The 14752-nt window shown below is 46.8% G+C and overlaps 2 pseudogenes across 1 annotated transcript; both read left to right on the top strand.

Annotated features, from left to right (window-relative positions):
• Positions 1-3781: 3781 nt before the first annotated feature.
• On the top strand, positions 3782-8419 carry LOC108290618 (annotated as a pseudogene). The gene has a single exon (XR_001819633.2). The product of XR_001819633.2 is annotated as a protein phosphatase 1 regulatory subunit 26-like (transcript).
• A 2626-nt stretch (positions 8420-11045) lies between these two features.
• LOC108290636 lies at positions 11046-13003 on the top strand (annotated as a pseudogene).
• The last annotated feature ends 1749 nt before the right edge of the window (positions 13004-14752 follow it).

Here is a 14752-nt window from a genome sequence, read left to right as displayed (position 1 = left end):
ATTTTAAAAGTGTGGATGATGGCATCTTCTTCCAGAGAGCATTTGGGTTTGTTTCATGTGTGAGTTTTGTTTTTTGACAGGTTCCTTGGAGTCTGGCCCACTAGAAACAGAATTCATGACTTGATGTGTTATGAAATTTTAAAAGTGTGGATGATGGCATCTTCTTCCAGAGAGCATTTGTGTTTGTTTTGTGTATGATTTTTGGTTATTGGCAGGTTCCTTGGAGTCTGGCCCACTAGAAACAGAATTCATGACTTGATGATTTTCAGACAATCCAGGTAAAGTGAACTTAGGCTGCAAATACATGTGAGGGGCCACTTGTGTTTACTCCCAGTTCCACACAGCACTAAGGCGGCTGTCCCTGCAGACCTTTGAGCATGGGGCATTTCCCTTACTTACACTGAGAAACTGACCTTAGGGGGTCCCAGAAAAATGGAGGAGATCGTCCTAAGAGACTTCCTACTTTGAGTGCTACTTAAGTTTTGCCTCCCATCCCAATGCCTTATATGGCCATGGACACCAAAGCTTACCTTGTCTACACTGAGCAAATGAACTCAGGACAAAAGTAAATCAGAGTTCCCTGATATTTATTAGGCAGTTTTCCTGATATGAAAGCCCTCAGTGCTTTTATAATGTATTTTATCTTGTGATAATCCATTTTTGTTTGCATGAGCGTGGGTGTGGATACCTAATGTACCACATTAGCGGTTCATACCTTATCCTTAAAGCTCGTTATCACAAACCTTCCGATCTTGTTCCTTTGGAGTCATTGAATATCTGAGCAAACTATTAGCCATTACCCATGCATTGATAAGGATCTAACAACAAGACATTGATTTAGGCCAAATGAACTTCCAGATGGTCTGATTGAAAAATCTATCTGCTGGAGGTACTGTCCCTTCCACTCTTCTTTATGACGATTCCTGAAAAGGGCTGTAATGCTGCAAAGTCCACTTTTGGGTATTCAAATCATATTTAAATTTATTTTTCTATAGTCAACAGTCCTTAGGGGACTCCTCAAGACCCCAAGGATGAGACAAGGGAGAGTGGATTTACCAGCAATAATAAGAATACTAGGAATATAGTACACATTATGAGGCAACTTAGCTGAAGACCTGTTCAAGTCTGACACTGTATGTTTATATGCTTTATATGTCCACTTCCTCCTGATGACTGAGTGCTGATGAACACAAGTGAATAAATAAAATCCAGGTCATGATGGACATCTCAAGTCATTTGGTCATTTGCTGTGTCATGATCAGGGCATTCAGAATCTACGAGGGCCCAGCAGCAAGCCAGGAACTGTTATTTAGTGGGAGAATAAAGAATAGAGCTTTTCTTCAAAGCCCTGGAACTTGGGCAGTGAGCTCCTATGCCTGTTTCACACACACACACACACACACACACACACACACACACATCAAAGGAAGCATTTAGGCCAAATGGCAGATATGCTTGATGCCTGCCTGGATCAGAATGACATTTCCATTTCTTATGGTACATTTTGCACTTGTACTAACTTAACAGATTTTGGTTCAGAGAAATTCCCTCACAAGCTAAGAAATCACAATTTTTCTTTGTTGAAATTATTTATCTACCTTAGGGTTTAATAACATCAGTGCGGTGATTTTTCAAAGAGCTTATACTCCAATCTTGGAGAAATTCTTTAAGTTGAAAAGCCCAGGACCTGAATAATGAGGGAGTCTCATTGCCAACAGCTTCCAACCAGCTGTAGGACTGAATGAAGGCACATGTGACTCCATGGTTTTAAGAGAGGGTAGAGGACATAGGCAGTGCTTGCTTCACACTTCACTGAGATACGTCCTTGGCCTCCATTCAAACTTAGCTGCAGTGTTGGTGGCTTGATTTACAGAGTCAGAAATTTCTCAGGTATGGAATGTGCTGTCTTAAATAGTAATGAGGCCAACCTATGTAGGGTGTCCTTCTTTATCATTGGGGGTTGTATAAAGTCAGTGATTTCTTTAGAAATTTGGGGTTACAAACACCAGGCCTCATCTTACTTCAATTTGAAAAGCCTGAGCAAGGAATCTCTGGTGCCTGGATCCTTATTTGTCTCACAAGATTGAATTGTGAGCTGTGACATTTTCTCCCAAAAGTCTCTTTCAGGACAGAACTTCCAGTAATGGCAACATGAAGACATAGATCAGCAAGTGTTCCTCTAAATAGCAACGTGAAAACTGGACAAAACACTAAAAATAAATATTTGAAGTCACTGGAAAACAAAGGCAAGCAGAAATGTGATAGAGCTTTGATCTTGGAAGATTACTCTATTGGGTAGAAACTGCAAGTTTGTGGCCTTTCCTCCTTACCTATGAGTTTGCTTCAACCTCTCAGCAGATAACTGCAGTACTATTGGCTCAAGAGGGCAGTTTATAGAGTTAAAAGCTCAAGTAAGCCAAAAATGTAAAAAGCAATTTTGAAACAGATCTGCTGAAGAATTCAGATTCAAAATCTGAATATAAGCTATGCCCACATCCTTGATTGAACACTTAACTCTCCGTGGGTGTGAGACACTCAGGGGAGCCTGGGGAAAAATCAGAGGGAATCCAGAGGGAGGTCTACCCTTGAAAGAGAGAAATAACCTTGGCAAGATCTGAAAGTCTGCAGTTACACGGACTGCTTGCATTTGTCAACCTGCACACAACACAGGCAGAAGAAAGCAAAAATCTTGCTGGACTGAGGGGTGAAAAGGCAGGATGTAGGGCCAACAGAACAGCTGGCAATTTAGAGGGGATTTCGGAGACAAAGCAAACACAGGGAAGTTGAATTCCAAAATTGAGTAGAAATAGCTCCAATACTTGTTACTCCATGTTGTGTTGCTATAAAGGAATACCCGAGACTGGGTAATTTATAAAGAAAAGAGATTTATTTGGCTCATGGATGTATAGGTTGTACAGACATGGCACCAGCATCTCTGCAGCTTCTGGTGAAACCTCAGGAGCCTTTTACTTGTGGTGGAAGGGGAATGGGAAGCAGACATGTCACATGGCAAAAAAGAAACAGGGCGAGAGGAGCCAGGTTCTTTTAAACAACTAACTCTCTTTCAAAATAATAGAGCAGGGGCCAGGCGTGGTGGCTCAGGCCTGTAATCTCGGCACTTCGCGGGCTGAGGTGGGCGGCTAATGAGGTCAGGAGTTCCAGACCAGCCTGGCCAATATGGTGAAACCCCATCTGTACTAAAAATACAAAAATTAGCTAGTGATGCAGGCCTGTAGTCCCAGCTATCCGAGAGACTGAGGCAGAAGAATCGCTTGAACCCAGGAGGCAGAGGTTGCATGAGCCGAGATTGCGCCACTGTACTCCAGTCTGGGCGACAGAGACTCAGTCTCAAAAAATTAAAAACAATAATAAGTCCCCTCCTGCGCTTCCCACAGTGCGGCCCGGGCGCGGTGCGGGGGCGGCGGCGGCAGCGGCGCGCTGGGAGGCGGGGAGGCAGGTGGGCCGGGCCGGACGCCCCCTGCGCCCACTCCCTGCGCCCCCTCCTCGCGCCCCGGCCAAGGGCAGAGCTCGCCGGCCCCGCAGCCTTCGGCCCGCCCACCGCCCACCGCCCACCGCCCACTGCCTTCCCCTGGACGCGGGACGCTGGCGCAGGCGGGGTCGCGCAGCGGGCTGCGGGGGCCGGGCGAAGTCAAAAGTCTATTTAAAAAGCAGAGTGAGGGTGCCTCGGCGTGTAAGTGGAGAGCTGAAGACCTGACCCTGGCGGTGGGAACACTGTCTGCCACTTCATCCAGGTCAAGCTGGACTCAGAGAATTTCAAGAGCTTGCTGGTTGGGTCAAGAGTGAATCTACGAATGCCGCCCTGCTGATCCTGGGTTTGTAGCCATCTTTTTTAACCTGCAAAGAAGCATTTCCCGACATTCTCTCATGTGTAGCTCTTGCCAACCTTTGGAGGATGTGAAGCCGGCAGAGAAATAAAGCGTCGCCCCTGTGTGCGTCCCTCCCCGCCTGCTAGAATGTTTCTCATGAACGCCCCTCCAGTGCTTGCTCTCCAGTCCAAATGGGAGGGCTTTGGCCTGCCAGGGAGCTTTAGGTTCCCCGGCTGCTTCTCGGAGGCTGACGAGGGCGTGGAGAGCGAGGCGGTGAGCGCCTGGGTGCAGATGCTCATCACCACGCTGCAGCGCGATGGGGCTGCTCGGCGCACCAGCGATGAGCTCGCCGCGCAGAGGGGCCACAGGGCGGAGGGATGCCACGACGCCAGGCCGGCGGCCAAGCCTCCCCCCCTCCTCCACCCGTGCACAAGGAGCCGCCAGACTTGGCTGCCTGTGGTCTTGTGGCTGACGTTGACCCCATGGGGGAGGAGGAAGCTGCAGACTTTGGCCCATTGGTGCTAGATTCAGACAGTGATGATTCCGTGGACCGGGACATTGAGGAGGCCTTCCAGGAGTACCTGAAGGCAAAGAGTGGTGCCACACAGCCCGGGTCCGGCAAGGTCCAGCCAGGCACAGCCCAGCAGCCTTCCAGGGCCTCAGGTGGAGGCAGTAGATGTAAGCCAGAACCGGCTCACAGCAGTGCCCCGACTGCCTTGGGTCCCCCAAAACCTGGCTCAGGCGGTGGCCCTGGCAGCCAGGTGGGATCCAGCCAGGACCAGGGCTCCGCCTCCCCGGTCAGCGTGAGCAGCGATGACTCCTTTGAGCAGGGCATCAGAGCGGAAATAGAACAGTTTCTAAACGAGAAGAGACAGCATGAGACCCAAAAATGTGATGGGTCAGTGGACAAGAAACCAGGCCCCAAAGAAAATTCGGCGGCCAAGTTACTCTTGAAATCCCACCAAGAGCCGGCCGCGAGGGTGGTGCATCGGCAGGGTCTGATGGGCACCCAGAATGAGCTCACCTTCCGCAGACCTCCGCGGTTAGCAAAGATAAACATGCAGCCCAGAAACCTCAGGTCCACGGTCACAACCACGCAGGAGCACGAGGGCAGCACAAAGCCAGCAGCCCCCTGCCACCCTTCAGAAGCAACGCAGAATCAAAGTGGGATGAAGAGGAGGGCCAGCGCCGCAAGGAGGGGAGGGCGAGCCCCGAGCGCTGCACAGGCGCCCGAGGCGTCCAACTCCAGCAGCGACCACGGCATCTAGGAGGCCATCCAGCTGTACCAGCTGCAGAAAACACGCAAGGAGGCGGACGGGGACCCGTCCCAGAGGGCCCAGCTCCGCGAGGAGAGGCAGCCTGACCCTCCCGCACACAGCACAACCAGTGCCACGAAAAATGCCTTGCCCGAGACCCACAGGAAAACACCCGGCAAGAAGAAGCCAGTGGCCGCCAAGACCACGGACCCTGGCCCCGGGGGGCTGGACACTGACCACTTCCCCAAGCTCCCGAAGGAAACCAAAGCTCCGCCTCCTGTGGGATCGGCTTCCAGGAGCGAGTTTGTGGAACGGTTCTTGTGCCGGGCAGACACGTCCACTGAGCTGATGTGCGCGGAAGCGATCCTGGACATTTCCAAGACGATGCTGCCGGCCCCGGTGAAGGGCAGCGACGGATCCCTGTCCGCGAGCCCACTTTTCCACTCCGCCAACGTGCCTTCCCACTCCGACGGCGACAGTAGCTCCATGGACAGCGACGACAGCATCGAACAGGAAATCCGGACGTTTTTGGCCCTCAAGGCGCAGTCGGGGAGTTTGCTGGCTAGAGGTGAGAGCTGCCCGCAGGTTGCCCAGGGCCCACTTTCACCGCCTGGCCCCAACGGCCAGACCAGCGGCCCCAAGGACCCTCTCTCTAAAACAGCCGACCCACTGCTGGGCTGCAAAAGGAAGCGTAGAGGTGGCGGCCACGTGAGACCATCCGTGCGCAAGAAAACACGGGAGGTGGTGAAAGACTGGGGCCGGGATGCCGACCACAGCCAGGGGAGAGCCGAGCCCGGCCATGAGGGCCGGGACCTGCCTGTCCAGGGCAAAGCCAGCTAGGCCCCGGGAGGGGAGGGCGCCGCTCGCCTGTAACAGAGCCAGGGTAAGACAGACGAGACGTGGCGCTTAGACGAGAAGAACTCCGAAGACAAAAGCAGCTCCCTGGACAGTGACGAGGACCTGGACACGGCCATCAAGGACTTGTTAAGGTCCAAGCGGAAGCTCAAGAAGCAGTGCAGGGAGCCCAGGGCGGCCTGCAGGAAGAAGGTCCGGTTCAGCACCAAGCAGGCGCACTTCTTGGAGCAGCTGGGCTGGCTCCGGAGAAACTGAGAGGACAGGAGGCCGCCGGTGCTCAAGAGCTGCCTCTCCAAGTCCAAGAGAGACGGCAGTGAGGGCCCCGCGAAGAAATCCCCCAGCGTCTTTGGCGGCACGGCAGAGACGACGAAGCAAGAGGGTGCCGGGAGCCAGGACACGCCCCCCCCCCCCCCCCCCCCCCCCGCCTTCCGGGTGCGGAGACCCGCCTCTGCCTCCACCTGCGCCTCTGCCTCCGAAGGGAATCCATTTCCCAGGGAGTCCCAGGGCTCAGCTCCCAGCCCAGGCTCCCTGTCTGATGACAGCAGTTCGGTGGACAGCGACGATAGCATCGAACTGGAGATTTGGAAGTTCTTGGCAGAAAAGGCCAAGGAGTCGGTGAGCAGTTCAGAAATTCAGGCAGAGGGCCCGGCTGCCCTCGGGACAGGGGGCCCAGCCAGGCCAGAGGTGCTGGGCAGGAAGGAGCCCGCCCAGCTGCCTGGCATGTGTACCCAGACCCAGAGGGCCAGGGGGGGTCCCACAGCCGGCAGAAGGGTCGAGAGGCACAGAGAGCTCAGGAGCGCAGGGTGCAGCTGGTCTGTTCGGCAGGGGCTGGAAGGGGCTCCCGGCTGCTCCCAGCCGGCCGAGGGGATCCAGCACCGCCCAGGAGCACCAGCATCTCTGCCAAGGGGCTGTCGCTGAGCAGGAAAAATGTTTACGTTCACAGAGACCAGAGCCCACGAGGGACCGAGCCTGCTGCCAAAAGTGCTTTTGGTTAGCTGCCCAGCTGTGCCACAGCGGGCACTGAGGCAGCAGGTGCAGGGCGGACCTTTCACATGGGCTGTGGGAGCCGGGGCTTCCTGACCCCCAGCCCGGGAGCTGAGGGGGACGCTCGAGCCCAGGCTGACCGTTCCCTGCTATGGAGCGACTTTGCCCATCAGAGTCGGCTGCCCAGCCTGTGGGCACTGCGCTCCGAAGGTAGAGATGCAGCACGAAGTGGGGGCATCGGGATCGAAAGAGCTAAGGGGTCCAAGGGCCCCGCCTGGGTCCTGCCCAGCCTACCCTTTGCCAGCTTCTTCCCACTGCTGTCCACCCAGCTCTTCCACTTTCGAAAGGGCGTCTCCTGGGGTGGGGGGGGGGAGCAAGGCAGGCCGGCCTCTTCAGCCCCCACCTGGGGCTGCCTCTGCAGGGCCAGTTCTTCTCGGCCTTCAGGGAGGCCCAGGCTGGGCCCATCCCTGTCTTTGGAAGCCCACACCTGCTGATGAAGAAGGACGGCGGGCCCTGGCCAAGCAGGAAGGTGCAGCCGGGGCTGAGTTTGCATGATAGGAGGAGCTCCGGCTTGGGGGACAGCTTTTTGGACCTGAGGTATCGGCGAAGGGTCATCAATAGGGATGAGCAGGACCAGGACGCCTTGGGCAGTGACGCCAGTGACTTCAGCGACACCTCTGGGGAGGACAGTGGAGGCAGCTCAGTAGTGAAGGTCTAAGCCCTCGAGCTGTGGATTCCGTCCTGGGTTCCGTGCATTTGTGGAAAGCGGCGCAGCCATGCCTGTGTCATGCGTGTGTCATGCTTGTGTTTGATGGTCTGTGGTTATTGGGAGGGGAGCAGGAGACTGTTATACATACCCCTGTATATACGTACACCAACATGTAACGATGCTTTTATTTAACAGACGCGTCCCGGTAAATATGATTTTTGTAGCTTTTTGTAAATTATTTAAAGTGATGTAAAAAATATTTTTGGAAAATCCTGTTGTTCAGTTTTGTAGGGTGTTCCTAACTGCAGTTTTCTGTGTTCTGCATTCAAGTCTTAGATTAGAAAACACTGGCTTCTTACCATCACAGCCAGGTTCCCAGAGACTCTGATGCTTTTTGGTCGGTTGCTGGTGAGAATGTCCGGCGGGGCTGCAGTGGTAGCCTGAAGGAGGCCGAGCTGCCCTCCCGGGAATCACTCAGATGCCCCAAGGTGTCCGTCGGGAAGCTCCCGGGACAGCACTTTTTATACAGAGGACACCAACCCCCACCTGGCCCCCCTGTCCTTGGAGGCCAGAGCACATCTGAAAACCGCAGTCACAGCCGTCGGTTGGAAAAAAGTTTTGAAGCACAATGGCCATCAAACCCGTGACCGCCCCCGTTGCATGTGAAATCCATGCTGATGTCAGTGCAGTGACTCTGCAGCCCAGCCCTGGGCCTGGGTGAGTTCATGTCCAATCTTGTTCAATCACTAGATGATTCTAACATCTAAATAAGCCTCTTTTATATGGAATAATAATAATAATAACATGGAGTGAAGAGAACTTACTCTTGACTGTGGGAGGGCACCAAGCCATTCATGAGGTTTCTACCCCCATGACCCAAGCAGCTCCCACTAGGACTCACCTCCAGCACTGGGGATTACATTTCAACATGAGACTTGGCAAGGACAGATATCCAAACCATATCAACCAACCACTAAATTACAAAGATGCAGAGTAGACACCCAGACCCCCTGCTGAAAATGCAGCAACTGGATATCGATAGAGCAGAGACATCAGCTGTAGCCAGCTGCAGAGGTAACAGATTTCAGTTACCAGTTCCAGGAAAATTAACTGCATTCCCTGAGGGGCAGGGGTGGTGGTGATGGGAGAATTGCAATCTTTTTTTTTTTTTCTCTCTCTGCTTTGTCCATGTTGAGAAGAGAATTGCAATCTTTGGAGAGATTGCTGTAGATTCCAGACTTTCTAAAATGAAACATATAATGTCCACTTTGTCAAATAGGATCAGACATAGGAAAAAAAGAAAGAAAATAATATGTGACTATCATAAGGAAGAAAATTAAAAATAAATGTGTTCCCAATGAGCCCTGATACTTAAATTATCACCAAACTCTTTAACACAGCTTTGAAAAATATATGGAAAGAAATGAAGAAAATATTTGAAGGAGACATCATTACTAAAGAGTGAATAGACAGGTAATTGGAGCAGAGAAATGAAAACTACAGAAAATACTAAGTGGAAATTCTCAAACTGAATTAAAAAGTAATGACAGTGCTCTGGATGAGGTCAACAGAAGTTTTGAGATGGCAGAATAAAGAATCAGTCAGTGCGCGGTGGCTCAAGCCTGTAATCCCAGCACTTTGGGAGGCCGAGGCGGGTGGATCACAAGGTCAACAGATCGAGACCATCCTGGTCAACATGGTGAAACCCCGTCTCTACTAAAAATACAAAAATTAGCTGGGCATGGTGGTGCGTGCCTGTAATCCCAGCTACTCAGGAGGCTGAGGCAGGAGAATCGCCTGAACCCAGGAGGCGGAGGTTGCGGTGAGCCGAGATTGTGCCATTGCACTCCAGCCTGGGTAACATGAGTGAAACTCCGACTCAAAATAAATAAATAAATAAATAAATAAATAAATAAATATAAACCAATAGAAATTATTTCATCTAAAAATAAAAAAGAGTGGGCCGGGCGCGGTGGCTCATGCCTGTAATCCCAGCACTTTGGGAGGCCGAGGTGGGTGGATCACAAGGTCAAGAGATCGAGACCAACCTGGTCAACATGGTGAAACCCCGTCTCTACTAAAAATACAAAAAATCAGCTGGGCATGGTGGCACGTGCCTGTAATCCCAGCTACTCAGGAGGCTGAGGCAGGAGAATTGCCTGAACCCAGGAGGCGCAGGCTGCGGTGAGCCGAGATCGTGCCATTGCACTCCAGTCTGGGTAACAAGAGCAAAACTCCGTCTCAAAAATAAATAAATAAATAAATAAATAAATAATAAAATAATAAAATAAAATAAATAAAAAATAAAAAAGAGTGAAATAAGATTAAAGAAAAGTGGAGAAAACCACACAAACCCTCAGAAAATATAAAGCAGGTAAACAGGTGACCAATTGCATAAGGTAGATTCACTGTGCAATTCCAGGGCAATATGCTGAGCTGAAAAACGGGCCTCAACTAATTCAACAGTGTAAAAGTCATCAGAGTATATTCTCTATTCTCTATAATAATACTAAATTAGAAATTAACACAAAGAAGATATTTTGGAAACACCAACTGTATGGAATGAAACCACATTTCTCTATGTAAATTAAGGGCCAAAGACAAAATCACAAGGAAAGAAAATATTTTGAATTGAATCATCACAAAAACAACATATCCAAGTTTGTGGAATGTAGCTCAAGCATTGCTCTGAGGGAAACACGAGGCTTTAAGTGCTTACATTAGACAGGAAGAAAGAGCCATGGTGGCTTGTATCTGTAATCTTTGGGAGGCTGAGGCAGGCTGATCGCCTGAGGCCAGGAATTCAAGACCAGCTTGGCCAACACGGTGAAACTCTGTCTCTGTTAAAAATATAAAAATTAGCCGGATGTAGTGGTAGGCACCTGTACTCCCAGCTACTTGGGAGGCTGAGGCAGGAGAATTGAACCCAGGAGGCAGAGGTTGCAGTGAGCTAAGATTGCTCCACTGCACTCCAGGCTGGGTGACAGAGCAAGACTGTCTCAAAAAATTAAAATAAATAAATAAATAAATAAATACCTAAAATCAGTTCCACTGTAGGAAACCAGAAGAAGAGCAAAATAAACCCAAAGTAAACAAAAAGAAAGAAATCATAAATGAGAAGAATCAAATAAATCAAGAGAGCAGGCAGCAACAGAGAAAACAGAGACAAAATTTGGTTCTTTGTTAAACTGACAAATCTCTAGTTCGATTGACAAGAAAAAAAAAAGGAGAGGACAAAATCACTAGTACCAGGAATGAAAAATGTATTATCACCACAGATCCTACACACATTAAAAGAATAATAAGGCCCCTCCTTCCTCACGGTTGGGATCTTGGGCCTGGCAGCAGGGCAGAGACTGTCTGAGGCGGGGAGCAGCTGCTTTAGGGGAGGGGGTGAGGGTGTCACCTGAGGATTCTCACAGCTGAGGGAAGAGGCGAAAAGCTGCTGTTGAGGGGAGTCGGGTTAAACCACCACCTGGAAGCACACTTGTTCAGGATCGCGGAGCGGGCTGAGTGAATTCCTAAGAAGAAAATAATGGATTGTATATTAGTTGTTCTCTAAGTGTTTGGACTCAACAGTGTGCAAGCTTGTTCAAAAGCCAAAAGAAGATGGCAACTCCTTATGTCCCAGTTCCTATGCCCATAGGAAACACTGCTTCCAGTTTTACAGACAACAGAAATCAAAGAAGTTCTTCTTTTGGCAGTGCCTCAACAAGCTCAAACTCTTCTAAAGGCCAGTTAGAAGACTCAAATATGGGTAATTTTAAACAGACAAGTGTTCCTGATCAAATGGAAAATACTTCATCTGTCTGTAGCAGTTCCCTCATTAGGACTAAATTTACAGGTGCAGCTTCTTCCACTGAGTATTCTACTAGAGGAAGAGAAACTGAAGAACAAAATCCTGAAACCGTGAATTTGGAAGATAGACCATCTACACCTACTATACTGGGTTATGATGTGATGGAAGAAAGAGCTAAATTTACTGTGTATGAAATACTAGTAAAGAAAACCCCAGAAGAAAGCTGGGTAGTTTTCAGAAGATACACTGACTTCTCCAGGCTTAATGACAAATTAAAAGAGATGTTTCCAGGTTTTCGACTAGCACTTCCTCCAAAACGCTGGTTTAAATACATGCCGGCTTCTTAGAAGATAGACAATTAGGATTGCAAGCTTTTCTTCAAAACTTAGTAGCTCACAAGGACATTGCCAACTGCCTTGCAGTGGGAGAATTTCTTTGTTTGGATGATCCACTGGTCCATTTGATAGCCTAGAAGAAAGCAGGGCATTTTATGAAACTTTAGAAGATACTAACTACCGCTTACAAAAAGAACTACTCGACAAACAAAAGGAGATGGAATCACTAAAGAAACTGCTTGATGAGAAGCAACTTCATATAGACACTTTAGAGAAAATATTCAGAACAATGTCTTTAGAACCTAAAGAATCACTGGACGTGTCAGAAACAGAAGGTGAACAGATCCTAAAGGTGGAGTTCTCTGCACTTGAGGTTGATCACGATGTCCTGGAAGAAGAATCTAGAACTGAAAATAAACCATGCTTAAGTTTTAGTGAACCTGAATATTCTGTATCAGAGATAGAAGTAGCAGAAGTGGCGTATGATGCTGAAGAAGACTAATATGCCACAAGCAGTCCCCTCCATTTAGACGATTCAGCAAATTTAAAAGAGTGGCAAATACTATCTTAAAAGAAAAAAACTGTAAAATATACAGAAAGAGCAAGAATGCACATGTATGAAGTTTACATAAAGAAGTTTTTTAAGTTATTGGGATAGGAAATGTATTCACTGCTGCTTTTAATTGTGTTTTGTCCAATTATATTTAATACATCAAAAAAAATCTTGTTAGAATTCTGTTATCAAGGCCCACATTCTTAAATACTGTGCATAAATTATTATGGTGTTTTGCCTATATGTTGCTCCAAACTGCTGTGTATATATTGTATGTGTGTGTTAAATCACCAATTATATTAATCAAATGGAAATTAATTGCTTGTTACTATCTGGGTGATAGATACTTCTTTATATCTCTGACATAACATTTTCATTAATGGTTTAAATCAGTGACCATCACAGTAAAGATAGAATTTAGTTGAGTTTTTACTGTTTACATGTTTACCATCTGTAAATAAAATTTGCTTATATGAAATGTTAATGCTAAGAAAAAAAAATTACTTTCTAGCACCAAAGGAAAACTACTTGAAAGGGCTGTGGTCATATAGCTAAAGTGATAAACTAGCCTTGATTTAAAAAGCTGATTCATTAATATCAAAATACTTCAATAAGTGTAATGGTTATTAATATGTTACATTTGTTTCGTTTCCACATAATCTTTGTGTCTACCTAGATTTAGTGAGTTCGCCTCTTTCAGAATACTACTTCTTTTTGTTAATCAAAGCATACTCTTTTGAAAATGTAGAGTCTAAATAAATAGGGTCTTATCCAAAAAAGAAAACAAAATAAAAAGCCATATATGCTGCAAAGTTCCTAAGTGGCTTGACTCCAGGCATTGCATTTTTATTTCTATGTATGTGAAGATGTTATTATACTGTATTATGGCTGATTTTCTTTTTAACATATTTAGCCAAGTGATGCACTTTATGATAATTAAACTCTTTTGTGCCAAGTTTCATTGTTGGATTTCTTTAGTAAGTAGAGTTAGGAGAAAGAATTATGTAGTGCCTTTACTATTTCACTTTCTACAAAAGTCTCCTAGGGTCTATGAGTCAGCTTTATGAAAAAATGTTTATTTCAGCTTTATGTACAGTCATTGAAAGTGCCTTGTTTCATTTTTATACTGTGAAGTTACTCATTTATTTTCTGTTTTCACTATTTTGCCTATTGCTGTTAATACGCATTGTAATAATGCTGGCATTTTGCAATCCCAGTCGGTATGCTTTCTAAAAACTGAGGGAAACTTACTGGGGAAATAGAATAACAATCTCCATTTTTTTCTTTACTATCTAAAAGTTTATCAGTATCTTGATGTATATAGTAAGATGTGGCTGTTTAAAACTCTACCGACATATATCAACACACCCAATGGCTGTTGTTAACCTTTGAAGTAAAGAGTAAACTACTTTTTACCCAATAACCAAAAAATTTTAAAGTCTTTGTCAGAGTGCACAGGTATGCTCTGACTGAGAACATTTTCCAAAAAGTGTATTAGAAATATGTTTACTATACTTAGAGATAGCTATGAATATAACAAATTGATCTGCTTATTTATTAAAATTATTCAAGACTTGCAAAAGGCTTAAAAAGAACAATCATTTAATCAGTACAATTTTGAATGTTATATAACAGATCTTTGCCAAATTCTAGATATTGTAGTATTGCCTGTCTGCTCTAAAGTGAACCATCCACTTTTTCAATCTGGCTTTTCAGAAGATTGTATTTAAAGTTTTGCAAGAGTGAAGAAAAAAAATCTGTTAATTAGGTAAACCACTATTATTTATATTTATAATTTACCTGTTTTTACTTTTATAGTGCATTTTACTCCCGATATTATGTTCATTGAATAAATTATTTTTTCATTGCAAAAATAAAAAAAATAATAAGAAAATAAGCTGGGAGCAGTGGCTCTTGCCTGTAATCCCAGCATTCTGGGAGGCTGAGGCAGGCAGATTACTTAAAATCAGGAGTTCAAGACCAGCCATGGCCAACATGGTGAAACTTCTTCTATACCAAAAGTACAAAGTTAGCCAGGCACAGCGGTGGGTACACATAATCCCAGCTACTGGGGAGGCTGAGGCATGAGTATCACCTGAACCTGGGAAGTGGAGGTTGCAGTGAGCTGAGATCGTGCCACTGCACTCCAGCCTGGGCAATAGAGTGTGACCCTGTCTCAAAAAAGAGAAAACAAAACAAAACAAAAAAGAATAATAGAGAATATTAAGAACACTTTTTGCCAAATTCAATAAAATGAAAAAATTTATTGAAAATTAAAACTTAACAAAATTGAAGGACGAAAGGAAGAAATGAAAAAGAAAGAAAAAAAATTTTTTTTTTTTTTGAGACAGAGTTTCGCTCTTGTTACCCAGGCTGGAGTGCAATGGCGAGATCTTGGCTCACCACAGCCTCCGCCTCCTGGGTTCAGGCAATT

This window comes from Cebus imitator, unplaced genomic scaffold (assembly GCF_001604975.1).
Source record: "Cebus imitator isolate Cc_AM_T3 unplaced genomic scaffold, Cebus_imitator-1.0 Scaffold440, whole genome shotgun sequence".
Taxonomy (NCBI): domain Eukaryota; kingdom Metazoa; phylum Chordata; class Mammalia; order Primates; family Cebidae; genus Cebus; species Cebus imitator.
Note: the sequence above shows the minus strand (reverse complement) of the source record. Positions and strands in the feature narration are given on the sequence as shown.